Raw genomic sequence first — 18,501 nt, forward strand, 5'->3', positions numbered from 1 at the left:
AAAAAAATTACCAGAGACCTACTAGTCAAAGAAGTCAACATACTATCCTGAGGTCAACACATAAAATGGTAGTAGCATACAAAGAGATAAACTAGTAATAATAAGCATTTTATAAATATTTAGCTAGACAGAAGGGGTAAGAAATCCCCAAGGCATCTGGATACCACAGAGATAGAACCTAGACTGACAGAAAGAGGTCCAGGGGCAATACTCTGGCATGCTGGGATTCCTATCAGGGTGCTGTTTCTGGAAATGGCTTAAGAGCTCTCATATTTTATATCAACCTCTAGCTAGTAGGTGCCTGATAAATATATGAAGCCCTCTATTCTTCTCTTGCTGTAAGAAAAGAGTGGGAGCTCTGTCTCTTTCACCCTCACCCCCCGATCTCCAATCTAGAGCCTCCTGAATATTTTGAATGTGTATGTCTGTGGAACTGAGTGTATGTGGGGAGATCCACTACTTCACCCTTTCCCCAACCCTCTGTCTTGCTGCTTCCACTCTGCCAGGTATTCTGTAGCCTTTAGCAGAGGATCTTGTGGTGAGATAACTGCGTATAAAATAAAATAAAACTGACATTTAAGAAGTCCAATTTTGCTTTTATATTTTTGTTAATCTTTGAAAATAGCAACACTCTATTTGACAGTAAATGCATGTGCATGTACCACTCAACTTCTATCCTTGTTTCATTATATACAAATATTTTTATTGGATTTCTGTGACATTAGATCTATGGATCTGGCTGATATATAACCAGCAGTGTGACTATATAGCAGGGACAGTCAGGTGAGGATGCCATGACATGGGAATAATTGACTTAAATGCAAACACCTGGAAGGTAGGCAGACAGCAACATATGCCCCCTCCCCCCCCCCCCAAAAAAAAAAAAAAAAAAAAAGAAGACATTAAGATGAGGTGAAGAAACTATGTTAAGGCAAATCTTTGTTGTTTCTAGGATCTCAACAGAGTCTTATATCAAAGTCTAAAATGAATAAAGAAACACCAGAAATTATGGCTATTTTAACAACAAAGGCCAATATAGGCCTATGTTGTCATTTCAGTGCATGAGATTGCCACAGTGTGGTGCAGCTATTTAATAAAACTGAAATTACACTTTGTTCCATGAATAGGAAATCAGAGCACCTATCTTGAAATATTTCACGCCTATCTCTCCAAACAGCTGTGCATACCGTATGCTGTACTCCCACAACAGGCTATGTAGAATTTTATCAATTTCCATTTCTTTCCTTTCCTCCAGACTTTTGCAATAATTTCCAAAATGAATGGAAAAAGGCTAAGTTAGTGAAAGAGATGGTAAGCAGAAACCACAATTTTTTGGCTTGTTGAAACCCAAAACTAAGAGAAAAGAGAAGACATTTTATTAAAAAACCAGCATAAAGATCCACATGATTGTCAGGGACGGTAAGATCTCATTTATAAGTGCCAAGAACCTAACCAGAACAGGATGTCAGGGTTACAGTCTCTGAGCCCCCTCTCCCTAAGTAAATGAAATCAATCAGCAGGGATTTCTGTAAAATACATAAAACAGTCATCTTCCAGACTCTACCAGAAGATAAATGATTCCAGACATTGGACTGCAGCCATTTTCCCACACATGCTACAATGTTTTGTCATCCATATTGGGCCATAATGTTGAGTGGGTTTTTTTCTTATAAGCCTACAGCCAATGCTTCCACTTCTGGCTTGGAGCAGACATTACGTTAGAACTATTGCAACAAGTCATTTTTCCGTACAAATTGTAATAGAATTGTCTCATTCCAAATAAAAGAGTATCCTGTGGTCTTCCTTAGAACTTTCATGCACCTCTGCTATTGTTAATGTAATCTTGTTATTCCAAACTGGAGCCTCAAAACACCATTTGGAATTAGGCAGATCACACCAAATACAAACCACCAAATTGAATGGAACACATACCTAGAAACACTGCAAGTCTTATATGAAAGCTTGTCAACATCAAACAATAGGATTGTTTGCAACGTAATATACAATGGTACATAGGAGGGATGGAAGCTCTCAGAAACATGTCAAAAGGTGCTACACAATGTGCATTTTAAAAAATATTCTAATTATTTTTTTAAGCAAGTCCTTCTCTGTTAACACTACAATATATTTTGGGAAGGATTTCTTCTGCTTTAAGAAATGCAGAACAACATTCTACCCTGAGTTAAATCTGGAATAGTTTTATGTGGACTTACTCCTAATTTTGTACCAATATAAATGAGGGCAGAATTTAGCTCAAGGTGTTTATACATTGTCGTTCTAGTTAGTCTATAATTATTTGGGTGGGAACTCCCTCATTCTTCCTAACAATAGTATTCTTGCCTACCCCCTCACCTCACCTCTGAGACCAAGCAAGCTTTCCATCAAAGATGCCTTTCAGAAAGATTACAAAATAATTCTTATTCACTACAGGAGGTGCCCTTAAGTTAATAAAACAAAATCACCCTTCTGAAGTGAAGGATACTTGCAGTTTGAAAGTTTGTTTGCAAGTTTTTTTTAAACAAGCCATCTCAAACATATAAGCCTCTTAAAGATGGCTACAAAGGAGACACTTATGACTGTTTTCAAAGCTGAAAAGCTCTTCAAAACAGTGCTAACTGTTGTACTAAACACCATTACTATCATATTTAAACTTACTGTCTACAAATATCCTTAGGCTTCACTGTACCTTTGAACCAAAATCACTTTCTTCTGTACTTCATTTTCTGGTTTCTTGAAATCTGCTTCTCAGATTCTGACAGATGGCTTCTCTGTCACTGAGTGCAGCTTCCTCCTCGTTAATTTGCCAGCTAATATTTCCACGATGCTTAGCTGTTGTCTGTGGGGCTGTGCTCTACATCATTTCTTGTCTGATCAATGCTCTGCTTGGTTTTAGGTTGGTTTCTAGTCCCGCCTCCTGCTCTTGAAGAAACGAAAACTCACAGCTGGATTTTCTATAAATCATCCCTTTTAACACTGGCTGTGCAACTGTGGCAAATACTACAGGAAAAAACCTGCTGCTCCCTCTCACACTTGAAAAACAATTCTTCATCTTAATGATAGACACATGGAAATCAATCATGTATTAAAATTACTAATACTGAAAAACAGTGGCCAGATAATTGTGACTTTCAAGGCTTAGGAACTGATTAATGTAACAGCACTCTCTCCTATTTCAGAAGGAGGATATGGCAATATACACTGCTTCAGTGAATTGTTTTATATAATGATCTGCTCAGAATCAGACGCTGTCATTCTTAAGAGATAAATTTACACCTACAACACGAAGTATTTTTGACAGCCCTTATATTGGATCTGCTCTTATTCCCTGCTATTAACATGTTAGATTAAACAAGAGGATATACAATATGCTAGCAGCTCGAGCTGAAAGGAACCATTACCATCATATTGACTGTTAGTGTGAGCAGAGACTCTCTTTATTTGTTTCTTGTGCAGCACTGACCACATTATCAGTGCTTAACAAATAACAGAATACAGTGTGTGCTGCCACTTAAATGGAAGTACAGCCTACACATCTAAGGACAAAGAAAACCAGCTCTTTAGTTCCAATATATACTCTACAGCGTCTTAATTCCTGCCAACTCCTGTCAAGAAACAGTGCTACTGAAATGAAGAGTATGTCTATACTGATGGCGGCGAAGTCGCTGCCATCAGATCGACCTTTCTGGATCGATTGAACAGTCAGTGAAGACCCACACAATCGATCCAGAAGTCGATGCAGTAAATCTACCCCCTCAAGTGGCGAAGCGCTGAGTTGACGAGAACATGGTTATTGAAGGCGCAATGCAGTGAAGATGCCACGCAGAAGGGAAGCACAGCAGTTGACAGGAGTTACGCAAGCTACACAGAGTAGCTTACGTAACTCCCGTCGACTGCCGCTGAATCGCCAGGTAAGTGTAGACCAGGCCCAAGAATTATTGCAAAGATCTATGTGAGCCACCAGGTACGCTCTGCATGAAAAAAAAATCAGGTAGACCAGAGGTCTCAAACTTTTTCATACTGTCGATCACTTTTTAACAGAGAGAAACTCACTGAACATCTCTCTTCGTAATCATGATTGCATGAACCACCTCCATTAGCAATTGTTTGATGTGTGCCCCCCACTCTGTGGGTAAGTCAGAGGAGAGTCACCTACTATTGATCCCAACTAACAGCTGTAGGTAGCACTTCAGCTCAAGTAGTAGCTATCTATAAAAAACACAGATACCTACCTTTTCGTAACTGTTGTTCTTAGAGATGTATTGCTAATCTCCATTCCAAGTAGGTGTGCGCACACCGTGCACACAGTTATCAGAAGGTTTTTCCCCTAGTGATACCCGTCAGGTCAGCTCAGGTGCCCCCTGGAGTCGTGCCACTATGGCACCATACATAGGGCTCTGCTGACCCACCACCTCTTCAATTCCTTCTTGCCAGCTGGCTCTGACATTGGGGTAGGCAGGTGGGTCTTGGTATGGACATGAGAAACACATCTTGAAGACAACAACAGTTATGAAAAGGTAGGTAACAGTTTTTTCTTCTTCGAGTGCTCGCTCATGTGCATTTTAAGTCGGTGACTTCCAAGATGACCATAGAAGGAGGGGTCAGAGCTCACGGGATCACTGATTGAAGTACTGCTCTGCTGAATGCTGTGTCATCCCTGGCCTGCTGGGTGATGGGATAATGCAAGGTGTATGTTTGGAATGATGACCATGTTACAGCCCTAGAGATCTACTGTGTGGGGACATGCACCAGGAATGCTGCCGAGGAGGCCTGCACTCTTGTGGTATGCGCTATCGGTGCCGGAGCTGGCCTCTTTGCCAGGTCATAGCAAGTCCTTATGCAGGACACGATCCATGATGAAATCCTCTGGAATGACACCAGGAGACCCCTCATCCTGTCCGCTTCTGCGATAAAGAACTGGTTTGATTTATTAAATGGACTTGAACTCTTGATGTAGAACACCAGTGCCTGCCTGACATCTGGGGAATTGAGGCTTCGTTCCCTGCTACTGGCATGTGGTTTAGGGAAGAATACTTGGAGGAAGCTCTCCTGGCATGTATTGAACTGGGATACCACTTTAAGGAGGAAGGCCGGATGGGGTCACGACTGGACCTTGTCCTTATGCAACACCATGTATGGGGGTCCTGATGTTAGGGCCTTAAGTTTGGACATCCTCCTGGCTGAGGTTATCGTGACTAGGAATGCCATTTTCCATGAGAGGTAGAGAAGTGAGCATGTTGCTAAGGGCAAAAAGGGGGGGGCCAATCATCCTGGAGAGCACCAGATTAAAGTCCCAGGCCAGTATTGGACGTCAAACCTGGGGGTAGATCCTGTGCAAACCTTTGAGATAATGGGTCACCACTGGATTGGCAAGACTAATCGACAATCCACCTCAGTGTAGAATGCAGAGATCGTCGCTAAGTGCACTTTTAAGGATGACATCACCAAACCTAGCTGTTTCAAGTGCAGCAGATAGTCCATGATGGTAGACCACTAATGGTTGTGGAAGGACCTGCTGAGATGGTCTTCCAGTTTGTTCTGGGATCCTGGGAGGTAAGATGCCTCTAGGTGTGTAGAGTAGTCCGTGCAGAAAACCCACAACTTGAGGACTTTGCAGCACAGGGGGAGAGAAATGTGCTTCACCCTGTCTGTTTATATAAAACATCGCTGTCGTGTTGTCCTTCATGACTGATATGCCTCTGCCTTCCAGATGGGATTGGAAGGTTTCGCAGGCTAAGCGAACTGCTTTCAGCTCCCTGACATTGATGTGAATCAAGACTCTGCCTGAGACCAAAGGCATTGAGTCCTGAGAGTCCCTAAATGTGCTCCCACCCCAACATCGATGGATCCATGACCGGAGTCACCGAGGGCTGGGGTCTGGGGAAGGGTACTCTTGTACCTACCAATTGAGGGTTGAGCCACCACAGATGGGACTTGAGAACCCGAGGAGGAAGCAAAACTATCTTGTCCAAATTGTCTCTGTTTGGACAGTATGTCAATGCCAGCCAAGCCTGGAGAGGTCTGAGCCAAAGCCTCGCATGCTGACCCACGCATGTGCATGCGGCCATGTGACCAAGCAGCTGTAAGCAGCACTGCACTGTCATGGTAGGGAAGCACCTGAAGTCCCTTATGATGGAACACAGTCTGCAAATGAGACTCTGGTAGGAAACCCTGGCCTGAGTGGAGTCTAAGGTAGCTCTTATAAATTTTATCCTCTGAGTGGGTGATAGGCTTGACTTGGGGATGTTCAGTGGTAGGCCTAGCCTGCTAAATGTCAACCGTATTAGGGACACATGAAATTCTACCTATGCCCTGGAGTGGCCCTTGACAAGCCAGTTCTCTAGATACAGGAACTCCTGCACCTGGTGTCTCAAAAAGGCAGCGATAATGGCCATGCTTTTGGTAAAAACTCAGGGGGGAGGGAGTGACAGCCTGAAGGGGAGGACTATACATTGATAATGCATGTGGCTTACCATAAATCTGAGGAACCTTCTGTGGGATGGGATCATTGATGTATGAAAGTATGCATTGTTTAAGTCAAGGGTGGCATACCAGTCTCCTGGATCCAGGGAGGGAATGATGGCAGCCAAGGATAGCATGTGAAATTTCAGTTTCTTCATGAATCTGTTGAGGTTTTGTAGTTCTAGAGTGGGTCTGAGACCCTTTTGGCCTTTGGAATTAGAAAATAACAGAAGTAAAATCCCTTTGCCATTAACGCCTGAGGAACCTCCTCCACTGCTCCTGCATTCAGGAGCACTTGTACCTCCTGTATAAGAAGTTGCTTGTGAGAGGGCTCCCTGAAGAGAGATGGGGGTGGGGAACGGGAGGAACAGAACTGGAGAGAATATCTCAGTTCTACTGTGCGTAACACCCATCTGTCTGAGGTTATATGGGCCCACACCTGATAAAAATGGGATAGACAGTTCAAAAAGCAGAGGCAAGGATCCGGAATCTGGCCTAGTGTATAGCCCTTGGTCGCACCCTCAAAATGACTGCTTGGGACCAGAGGACTGCCTTGCCAAACCCTGGCCTTGATTGGAAGGGGGCTAAAGTGTCCTGCGCCTTTTGTTCCTGCCCGCTTCCTTGAGTAGTCCTATCTAGACTGCATAGGGTAAAATTGTGGGGGAGACTGGGCCTTAAAGTGTTTCCTCTGAGAAGCTGCTGTATGCAGGACCAAGGATTTCAGTGTTGCCCTAGAGTCTTTAAGGCTGTTGAGTCCATCAGAGTCCATCTGCTCCGAAAATACCCCTGAGCCTTCGAAGGGCAAATCTTTGATTGTTTGTTGGCTCTCTAGAGGTAGGCCCGACACCTGCAGCCATGAGCTCCTTCTCCTGGAAATCAAAGACGTTCTTGTGACCAAGTCTGCCGCATCCAGGACAGCCTGCAACGAGGTCCTCACTACTGCCTTGCCCTCTTCCACGACCGCTGTGAATTCTGCCCTGGAGTGAGCTGGGAGTAGCTCCTTGAAATTCAACATGATGTCCAATGAACTGAAGTGATAGCTGCTCAAAATCGCTTGCTGGTTCACAATTTGAAGCTGGAGCTCCCCCAATAAAGTAGAAATTCCTACCAAAGAAATCCAGCTTCTTTGAGTACTTGGACTTGGGTGAAGGGCCCTGCTGTCCCTGCCTTTCCTCCTCATTCGTGGCTGCAACCACGAGTGACCCTGGATTCAGATGAGTAAAGAGGTACTCATGATGACCTTTTGATGGTTCAAAATACTTCCTTTCTATCTCCTTCACTATAGGAGAGATAGAGACAGGCGTCTGCCACAGAGTCTTGGTAGTGACCTGGATAGTCCTCATGAGGGTAACGCCACTCTTGAGGGGTCTTCTGGTGTTAGAATGTCCACCATGGGGTCCACCAACTCCATCACCTCCTCCACTTGGAGTCATAGGCTTTGGTCCAGCAGCTCCTGGCAGGCCCTATTGTCCATGGACCAGATGAGGTTCCTGCCACTGCCTTGTCTGGTGATGAAGACGAATATGTTCTGGGCAGTGTTAGGCCCTCTTGACCCAGAGGATCGTGGGACCCTTCCTGTGTGGAGATTGCACACTCACTGCCTGGGTCATCCCCAGTGCCGATCCCTACATCCCCGTCTGTGTCTGCCTCAGTGCCAACCTTGGTGTCCACTATGATGCCGTGTGGCGCCAAGTAGTCTCTGGGTGGTGGAGGAGCCCATCCTTCTGAAGTGAGGAATTGGGGGCCTTTTGAGGCCTGGTGGTATGTTCATGGTGTCCAAAAAGGGCCATTGTTCAAGCATCTGCCACTATGCTGGCCATGGGCCCATGAGAGGGACTTGTTCTGCATCTTGTCTGTACCGACACCACTTCAACCAGTGCCAGCTACATTGGGAGGTATATGACTCCGAACGTGGGGACCACAGCCGTGCTGAGCAAGACGGTGCCGGAGAGTGATGCCGTAGAGAAGGCGACCGGTGCCAAATCGTGGTCTGTTTGCTGCTAGATGGCACTACACTTCTCTGCAATGCTGGAGGTCTTACAACTAGTGCTCTCTCTGGCCTGGTGGGATACTGCTGTGTCATCATAGCTATCAGGTCTCTGGCTGTTTTGAATGTGTCCAGAGTGTAAGTGAGAGCCAGGTCCTCCACCTAGCTCTCCCTTGCAGGGAGACCATGGGTCCCGGACTTGATGGACCCTTATGTGGGCCCAGAGTCAACGGTGCTGCCTCCAATAGGGTGGGTACTGGGTGCCCTGGTTCATGGCACGCACCGTTATTGTCTCTTACCATTGATCTCACCATGGGTGAGTGCCCTCTATCAGTTTTCTTGTGACTCTTGCATGGCACCGGTGAGTGGGAGTGGTGCTAGGCCAACTCCGGTGCCGGTGAGAGATGGTGCCAAGAGTCTCTGGGTGCTGAGCCTATCTCTGCACTGCAGGTTCCCTAATTGAGGGCGGCGCACTCTTCATCAAGGTGCTAGAGTCCGATTGGCCTGGTAGTTGGTGGTGAAGAGCTGCCTCCATGAGGAGGAGTTTCAGCCTGAGTTTTCTCTCCTTCTTGGTCTTCGAGCGGAATCCTTTGCAAAGCCTACACTGATCTGTCTGGTGTGTTTTGCCCAGGAACTTCACACAGGATTTGTAGGGATTGCCCTTTGGCATAGACTTGTCGCAGGTCCCACATGATTTAAACCCTTGGGATTGAGGCATGCCCTGAATCCCTGAAGGGGGAGAAATTAATGGGGGGAACCCCTAAACTGAAACTTAACTAACAACTAATGACTAAACTAATCTAACTATTTACAGGTTCAATGTTTGAGACCAGTAGGGAAGTGCTTGCCGAAGCAAGAGAGAAGCGTAGCTCCAACAACTGTCACGAGCGGTAAGATGGAACTGAAGAGGCGGCAGGTTAGCGGGGCCCTATATATGGTGCCATAGAGGCACAACTCCAGAGGGTGCTTGAGGTGACCTGATGGGTACCGCTAGGAGAAAAACCTTCCAATGACTGTGCATGCAGCGCGCACACCTACTTGGAATCAACTCAAAGCAAGCCCTCAAAGAAGAATATTACAATGTTGAAGGTTTGGCATTCAAGAGTTTTAAGGTATTTTTAGTCTATTTGAATATGACTACACAGATGGAAACAGACACTGGGACCAGTAAGATCTCCACAAACCACCAGTAAGCATTCCACATACCACAGTCTGGAAACCATTAAGTCAGGCACATATTCAAACACTGACCTTCCAGGAGGCTTGGTGGAAAATACTGTAAATTAAGTAGCTTGCAGTGTTATGAAATGCGGGCAGTATGATACTGACAGAACCTCTGCTTTGTCAATTGGCAGCCATAAGCCAAGTGCTCAGAGCCCTGTTCCAAGCAGCTGTGATTTAGATTTGAAGTGCTGCAGCTATAGGGCTGTCCTGTGGATGTCCTGGCTGATCCATGCCAGTAGCTTGATGATGCAGCATATACAGAAAGGGGGCAACATCATGGCCATCCCTGATTCAAAGATGTAAAGGAAAAGCTTTTCAGGGCCATTGCATGTGCAATAATTATCTGTCAAAACACATGGGACTCTGGTTAAAATTACTCGCTTGAGCTTTAAAGTGTACTTCAAGTTACACACATGAGACAATCAGTAGTAAATATCCATTGGAATAATAACAGAATTTAAAAACTGTTAAAACAGAGCAGATTAAAGGTTTGCTCCCATACTGTGATATTGTTTGCATACATCCAGGACTGGATACTAGCCCTCAACTGAAAACGTTCTGAGTTGCCACCTCACTCATCAGTTCAAATCTGGCCTCTGTAAACCACAGCATCTACTCAATGTAGCTGTTGTGATTAAGTGAAGATTGAGAGGTGGCCTCTGAAATCCTGTTCCTCACTAATTTAGAACTCTAGAAAATTAGGCCCAGGATTTTAAATGAATCTGGAACTTAACTGGCAGCTAGTGTACAGAGCAGGACACTGGTATGATGTGGTTTTTTTGGTCTGTTCTACCTAAAAGGCCAGCTCTGGTTTATGGGTTGCCATCAGGATCAGTTGAAGGTAAAGCTCATGGTAAAAGTTCAAGCTTGAGGTGATGAAGTTGTGGATCACTGAGACCAGGTCAGAACCTAAGAAGAAAGAGTGCATCTCTTGCCAGCTGAAGATTAAAGTCATTCCTGGCCACTGGAGTCCAGGAAAAGATATAAATCCAGTAGCAGACAGAGGATCTGCATCACCACTGCAGTATCAGGCAGATACCAGAGTTGGTTGAAATTTATCAATCAAAACATTTTCTGGTGAAAAAATGAGATTTCATTTAAAATGAAATTCTCCACAGAAAAATGTCATAGAAAATTTCATAGAAAAAATGGGATCTTTGTCTACCAGCTGTAACAGACCCTCTACCCCTTAGCTGAAGGTGGGGGCCTCATCTTCCTGCACCCATCAACTAACAGCACTGTTGTGCCAGAGGGCTTTTGAGGGAGCTAATTAGATATTTTTTATTCACTCAGTTTCAATGTCTATGTTAAGTAGGACAACTGTACTATCTACATTAGATGGGGAGATATAAACTGGAATGCATTTTCATTTTTGATATTACAAAATATGTACTGTGAAGGATTAAAATATGCACAATACATCCCTTGCCAGAATTCCACATTTTTTTTAGAAGACCTTCGTCATTTTTTATTTCTTTTATTAATCTTTCAATTATTTTTCCTGGTGGAAAAAAGTCTCCGTTTTTTGGGCTTATCTCTGTGTGACATATGGTCCCTTTACCTGCCAGTATAAATGTTTTTCAACTCTAAATTCAGCAACTTGAGTCTGGCTTATGAAAGTTAGGCTGCATCTCTCTGCTTTACATGTCATCCTTCTGAACCATTGCTGTGCTGCCTGCATCATTGCTATAATACTGCTGTTTGTCCTTCGAGTTCAAAGATGACCATGACGTCACTGGTGGGTTTGGTTTCTGTGAACACGCGAGTGGCTGATCAGGCCAATTTGGGCTTTGAACTCTCTGTGGCACGCTGAACAAGAGATGCTTCTATGGGCTACTTGATTAACAGTGGACATGCTGCTGTTGTGAGATTTACGCTGCTGGTGCTTCTGCTCTGCCTCAATAGTTCTCCTCTGCTCATAGACTCTAGCTCCAGTATGGATGAGACTTTGCCAGGTAGAACGATCTTGAGTGAGAGTTCCCAAAACTCTAGGTCAGTGTTAAAACACCTCAAGGATAATTTGAGGGAGTCTTTGAAATGTTTTTTCTGGCCTCCCTGAGAGCGCTCTCTCTCCTTTCGCTCATCGTAAAAGATCTTCTTTGGCAGTTACTCATCTGACATTCTGGTGACATGGCCTGCCCATCTCATCTGTGATTTCATCAACAGAGTATGGATGTTGGAACACCTGCCCGTATTAGAACCTCAATATCTGGAACCTTGTCTTGCCATCTTATCCTCATCAGTTTTCTCAGACAGCCCATATGAAAGTAATTCAGCTTCATAACATGGCATCTGTACACTGTCCAGGTTTTCCATGCATACATCCAAGTTCGCAACATGATGGCTTTGTAGATCTTCAGTTTTGTTTGTTGACTTATGCCTCTGTGCTCCCCCACATTTGTACAGTATGTAGTCTGCCAAAGGCCACGCTTGCTTTAGCAATTCTGGCGTTGGTTTCATCATCAATGTGCACTGCATGGGGACAGCGTACTGCCGAGGTGGGTGAACTTGTCTACTGCCTGGAGGATTTGGCCGTTCACTGTGATAGTAGGCTCTACATAAAGCATCCCTGGTGCACGCTGATACATTATTTCTGTCTTCTTGATGTTGACTGTGAGATCAAAATTGTCCCAAGCTGAAGAGAAATAGTCCATACTCTGCTGCATGTCAGACCTATTTGGCATTCAGGGAATAACCATCAGCAAACAGAAGATCATGAATAGTCACTTCCTGAACTTTCATCTTTGCCTGTAGTCTCCTCAGATTGAAAAGCTTGAGATCTGATGCCAATCCTGGTGTCACAGTGACAAAAGGCATCTGTAAGCATGGCAGAAAACATCCTACTGAAGAGGGTTGGGGCCAACACACAGCCCTGCTTGACTCCATGGATGACTGGGAATGGTTCAGATGACTCACCATCATCCAGAACGCGAGTGAGTACGCCATCATGGAATTGCCAAACCATTGAGATGAATTTCTCCAGCAACCAAAATTTGCCATGATCTTCCAAAGGGCCCTCCCGACTGAATGACTGTATCAAATTCTTTTGTCAGGTCAATGAAAGTCATTTACTGACAGGAGTTCTGTTCCAGGCATTTCTCCTGAAGCTGATGAGCTACAAACACCATGCTGATGGTCCCACGACCTTTCCTGAAGCCACACTGCCTCTCAGGCAAGAGCCCTTGTTCAGTGTGTTGCACAAGGTGATTCAGCAGAATTCTGGTGAGAATTTTGCCGACTACTGACAACAAGGAGATGCCCCGATAGTTGTTGCAGGATTGTCTGTTACCTTTCCGCATGTACAAGTGAATGACGAATGCAACCTTGTACTCCTGTGGTATAGTTTCTTGAGTCCTCCTTGACTGGAAAAATTCAATCAATCAATCAGTTTCAAAGCCATGTGCAAGTCTGCAGCCTTCTAGACTTCTCCTGGTAGAGCATCTGCTCCAGATGCTTCACCATTTGACAGCAGGTTAATCGCTTTCGCAGTTTCTGTCAGCGTTGGGGGATCAACAAGAGATATGCTGATATCTATCTGGGGCAGTTGATCAATTGTCTCCTCGCTAATAAATGATAATACTATAATACGAGAAATAAGACGGCAGGATTTGCAAACCCTTCATCAAAGACATTCTATAAACAAAATGAGTCACTAAAACTGCAGAATGCAGTAAAATGGTAAGTAAATACCTTAAGTGATAATTTAGGTCCTTCCAGAGTTTAAATGACATGAGCCTAGTAAACATCAAGTTCAATTTCTAAATGTCAGTGGCATAATAATTTGTGTAAGGCCATTCAAATGCTCTACAGAGCTCAGGGACAAGAACTCTTGGAAGTGTTGTATGATACAAACATTTTTCTAAAAGTACATATTAAAATGGGAATTTCTGGTTTGCTTAAGAGGATAAAAATATCTTGCTCTCAGCAAAAAGTTAATTGGGTGTCATGAAAATCACTAATTAAAAACACTACAAATGATAATGGTCTGGAGTGCTAATTCCCTTCCATACATAAAAGGCTTAAAACGGATGTAATAAGGGGATGTAATTAAAAGTTCAGCATCAGCATCTGTCCACAAGACCCAATGCACAAAAGAACTGACATGGTATTGCAGTTGCCAAGAAACATGATCTAGTAAAGTTTTCTTTTTTGCTGTGAGGAAAAGTTGGAATTCAGGAGCCATATGCAAATGAAATGTCTGATGACACCAATCACAAGCCTAACTACTGCCTAAAACTGAAACCTGATATATTATCATCGTCATCATCAGTCATCCTAAAGAAATTAAACTATATGTAATTCTTTTCTTCCACCACTGAATTGCAGCCACCTCTGGAGTGAAACATGTCTGCCATTTACTGTGTGCAGCAATGCTGTACAACAATTTAGGACAGGAAATGAAAAATAATGTATCCAAATTTAACTGTAAGGGAAATATAGGTACCCAGAATGTAATTAACCTATTCTTGCACAAAGTGCTATGTACCCTTTAATAGCCTGAAGTGGCCATCCAATTGCAACATGTAGAGGAGCACAATGCTCCCTCACTTCCACACTAAGCACTAGTTCAGGGCTACCTTGAAGAGCAAATAGCCACCTAGTGAATTATTAACAGCAGCACCTCAGGTTCTCTTTGAAGTCCTGGCACCAGGTACTGCTCCAGCCTGCTCTTGCTTAGGTTGTGAAATCTGAGCAGATCATAACCCAGGGTGATATTTCCTCACTCTCCACCCTTAGGAGAACTACAGTTAATGATACATCATTGATTGTGCAATGGCCCTACACACAGATTTTCAATAATAGCTTCTTGCTGCCTGGGGCTGTAATTATTTGATACTATTTATCGACAGCTCTATTCTATTCCTGAGCATTTTGTCTAGCAGGAAAAAAAGGATTTTGAACTAATAAATATATAAATAAATATGCCATTGCCCTATCTAGTCAAGAGCTCTAGAACGTATGGTATCTTAAAACATACATTTAAATATTTTTGTGATACATTGCCTTAAAATGTGATCAAAATATATTTCCAGAGCATAAATAATAAGCAGTATTCAAATGCAGAACGATTTTTATTATGGCTAGTAAGTATTCTAAACCAGTGGCTCTCAACCTTTCCAGTCTACTGTACCCCTTTCAAGAGTTTGATTTGTCTTGCGTACTCCCAAGTTTCACCTCACTTAAAAACTACATGTTTACAAAATCAGACATAAAAATACAAAAGTGTCACAGTACACTGTTACTGACAAATGGCTTACTTTCTCATTTTTACCATATAACTGTAAAATAAATCAATTGGAATATAAATATTGTACTTACCTATATAGAGCAGCATAAACAAGTCATTGTATGACATTTTAATTTGTACTGACTTTGCTAGTGCTTTTTATGTGGCCTGTTGTAAAACTGGGCAAATATCTAGATGAATTGATGTACCCCTTGGAAGACCTTCTGCGTAACCCCATGGGTACATGAACCCTTGGTTGAGAACCACTGTTCTAAACCTCTGAACCCTTTGTAGGAAGAGTTCAGCACTCCAGGTTTCAGTTCTGAAGTATACATGACCATAAATACCGCATCACAGCTCTAACACTGTACTTTACTTGCTTTTAAAAGTTCTGAATCATACTTAGTGAGAATGGAAACAATACTGCTTACCTAAGATCAGCTACTCAGTTGCACTGTTCCTAGTAACCCTAATAGCAAAGTCGTTGAACCTATATGACACCAACTTTTTCCGGTCTCTCCCCCTCACTACTTGATAATCCTATTAAAATCTCAGCTTTCACAATAGTGCCACACACATAGGACCTACCGCCCCCTGCTATGACAAAAGCAACCCTGAGCTAGGCTAACAATTTACAGAGCCTCTTTAAGAATTGCAAAATACCATGTGTCCTTGAGAGATTTCAGTGTGGATTTTCATGGAGACGAGTTACGGTGCTAGTCATCACGTACAGAGATATGTGATATATATATAACAGGAAAATACTTGCTCTTTGAGAACATTGTCCTGCTTCAGTCTTTAAAAACATCTGCTGACAGAGTAATTACATAACAAACATGCCTTTTGACACACTGCTTTTACTGTACCTTAACAATGCTGTAATGATCCCATCATGGGTTTATTTTAAACAAGGATTTGTATGAGCAGAAATACTCAGGATTGCCAGTATTGAGAATTTTCTGACAAAATTTCTCTGCCAGATATTGAAACTTTTGTGGAAACGTTCCCGTTTCAACTAAACTTTCATGGGGAAGGTTTCTGAAGTCCAGGGTGAAATTTCTAGTCAAAGCCATAGAGGGAGACCAAAACCCCAGAGTAGCCCACAGATGAGGATACTCTGCTGGGGTATAGGAGACTTTGCTTCAAATTCCTGCTCTGAATCAGGCTTAGCAGGGACGCCAACCTGGATCTCCCCCATCCCAGATGAGTGCCCTAATCATTAGGTTATTCTGGGCTGAGTCTTTTTTGTGTGTGCTCATGGTTTTATCTCAATGTGGAACAGGAAAATATTTTAACTCTTGAAAATTTTCACAGTATGGAAAAACCATTTCCTGCCCAGCTCTAGTTGTCAGTGAGTGAGTGATTCCCCCAAATTCATGTTGACTGAAGACACCAGAAAGGAATTTGGCTTGTGCTTATTTCATAACTTAAAATCTCTTCCTTAAAACAACGTATTACATTACTTGCAGACCCTCTGCATTTTATTGGAGGTAGACAAAGTTTCCTATGCCTGTGGTATGACATGTCTTTCTGAACATCCACAAACCAATAGAATTAATATTTGGTTTTCTTTTGTAATCTATACTACTGACATATTTCTTTTCTTCCATCACAAGCATGTGTGCAGACAGACACAGACAGACAGACAGACACACAAAGCTTTACTAATTATATTTCTTTCTCAATAATCTTCAGTTTTTCTTTCAATGTGCTTTAGAGAGAAAAAGAAAAAAAATTGACAGTGCTCTAGGGAAGCCCTTTGCTACCCGAAAATTATTGATTTTCATCAAGCTGTTTCATCTAAAGCAAGCCTTTCTTTAAGAAACTTAACCACATATTCTAGAGCTACCGAAGTAAGTGTGACACTACCATTTATAACTGCTGCAGCCCACATAGAAGACAACACTGTAATCTAAAAATTAATAGACTAAAAGAAGCTTTGGAGAAAGAGTTTGGAAAGCTATCTGAACAGTTAGGAGCAAGTGAGATTTGACTTCATTTATAGGACTCTCCGACTTTAGATTTTCACAAATGGGAGTCACACTTTTGTATTCCATGATAACATCAGGTCACATTAGCCTTGTGCTCCACACGTCCCCTCTCAATCTTGGAAAAGTCACAAAAAGTTTTATTACAGTGTTGTTGTACTAAAATATTAGAGAGAGAAAATTGGATGAGGTATCTTTCATTATAACATGGCCTTTTAATGCCATAAAACTTTTTAGAGAGGCAAGGTAAGTGAGGTAATATATTTTATTGGACCAACTTCCTGTGAAGTTTGACTTCCTCTTTCTTCATTTTGTGGAGTTTCCATTTCAGACTGCAAAATTCTTTATCTACTATTGTTATTTGGAACACTGCAAAGAACAATGGAACATATAGAATTTTGCAGTCTGAAATGGAAACTCCACAATATGAAGAAAAAAGGAAGTCAAACAACAGAAAGTTGGTCCAGTAAAAGATATGTTACCTTGTCTCTCTCAAAAAATTTTATGGCATTAAAAGGCCATGCTGTAGCTTTAGTTTAAACAATTAGTCTTTAGAAAAAAATTAAAACAACCAAATATTCCACATGCAATGGAGAGAGGAATGATGGTCCAGGAACTAGGGTTCAAGGTAGGATGTGGGAGACCTGGACTCATTACCCGGCTCCACCACAGATTTCCACTATGTAAGCAAGTCACTTAGGGGGAGCTGAGGCACTGGCAGGCTCTGTAAAATTGGGATAATACTGCCCTATCTCACAGGTGTATTGTGAGAATAAATACATTAAAGACTGTGAAGTGTTCAGATACTTGGGTGACAGGGGTCATACTGGTACCTAATATAGACAGCTGAGTCACAATCCACAAGCATGGTACCCAATAAGAGACTTCAATGGTGAACTCTCCATTTTAAGTATTAGGAGACAAAAATGCTTTTGAAACTGAGAATAATATTCTAATAATTTCAGGGCTATCTAGTGTTCGTCTTTATAGAAGACATGAGCAACGATGCTGAAGCCAAACCACTGTCATCTAGGGGATCTTGTTTGACCTTATAAGTTAAGCAGGTGCAGACTAGGACACAAGACCTTAAATGGAAAAGCCAGGTATTGCAGAGAGTGGTCTGGATGATGTACTAGGTGGCACTTGCTCCTCTAATTGGCCTTAAGCCAATGCCTCAGCACAGTGCTGAAGGATATTGATACTGAAATTGCTATGTGTGAAGACAAGGAATAACTTCAAACTCCAATGCCTCATGTGAGATCCACAATTAGAAAAAAACAGCAATCTTATAGTGTATAAAACACTTATTTTAAACACAGCTTCCTTAGTGCCATTAACTTGTACCCTGAAGTTATAGCCTTCACCCTGAACAAAATGATGAGTCTAAACATTTCTAGTCTCTCTCCTTGGATGCATTTCTAAAAGATATGCTGTAGCTCAACTAGAAGTTATAGGTTTGATGAAGGAACCACTTGGTGATTTCTATGGCCCGTTTAATTCAGATAGGATGCTCATAATGGTCCCTTCTGCCCTCAAAATCTATAAATTCATCTCAAAGAGTCACCTATACATGTAAATATGGGTAGACAGGATAATGATAATGACTTAAATTTAGA

At 42.6% G+C, this 18,501-nt stretch overlaps 1 protein-coding gene across 6 annotated transcripts in view; it reads right to left on the bottom strand.

The window, feature by feature from the left end:
- STARD13 (StAR related lipid transfer domain containing 13) overlaps positions 1 to 18,501 on the bottom strand; it is a 375,055-nt gene that overhangs the window by 83,650 nt on the left and 272,904 nt on the right. The window contains exon 1 of one of the 6 annotated variants that reach the window (XM_067562977.1): positions 2,687 to 2,800. The exons of the other annotated variants lie outside the window; for them this stretch is intronic. The gene's annotated coding sequence lies outside the window, so the exon portion shown is untranslated. Of the gene's footprint in view, positions 1 to 2,686; positions 2,801 to 18,501 lie in introns of those variants that run through there. 6 annotated transcript variants of the gene reach the window in all.

Source organism: Emydura macquarii, unplaced genomic scaffold, assembly GCF_026122565.2.
Source record: "Emydura macquarii macquarii isolate MOO-44397 ecotype Brisbane River unplaced genomic scaffold, CSIRO-AGI_Emac_v2 contig_2473, whole genome shotgun sequence".
Taxonomy (NCBI): Eukaryota; Metazoa; Chordata; order Testudines; family Chelidae; genus Emydura; species Emydura macquarii.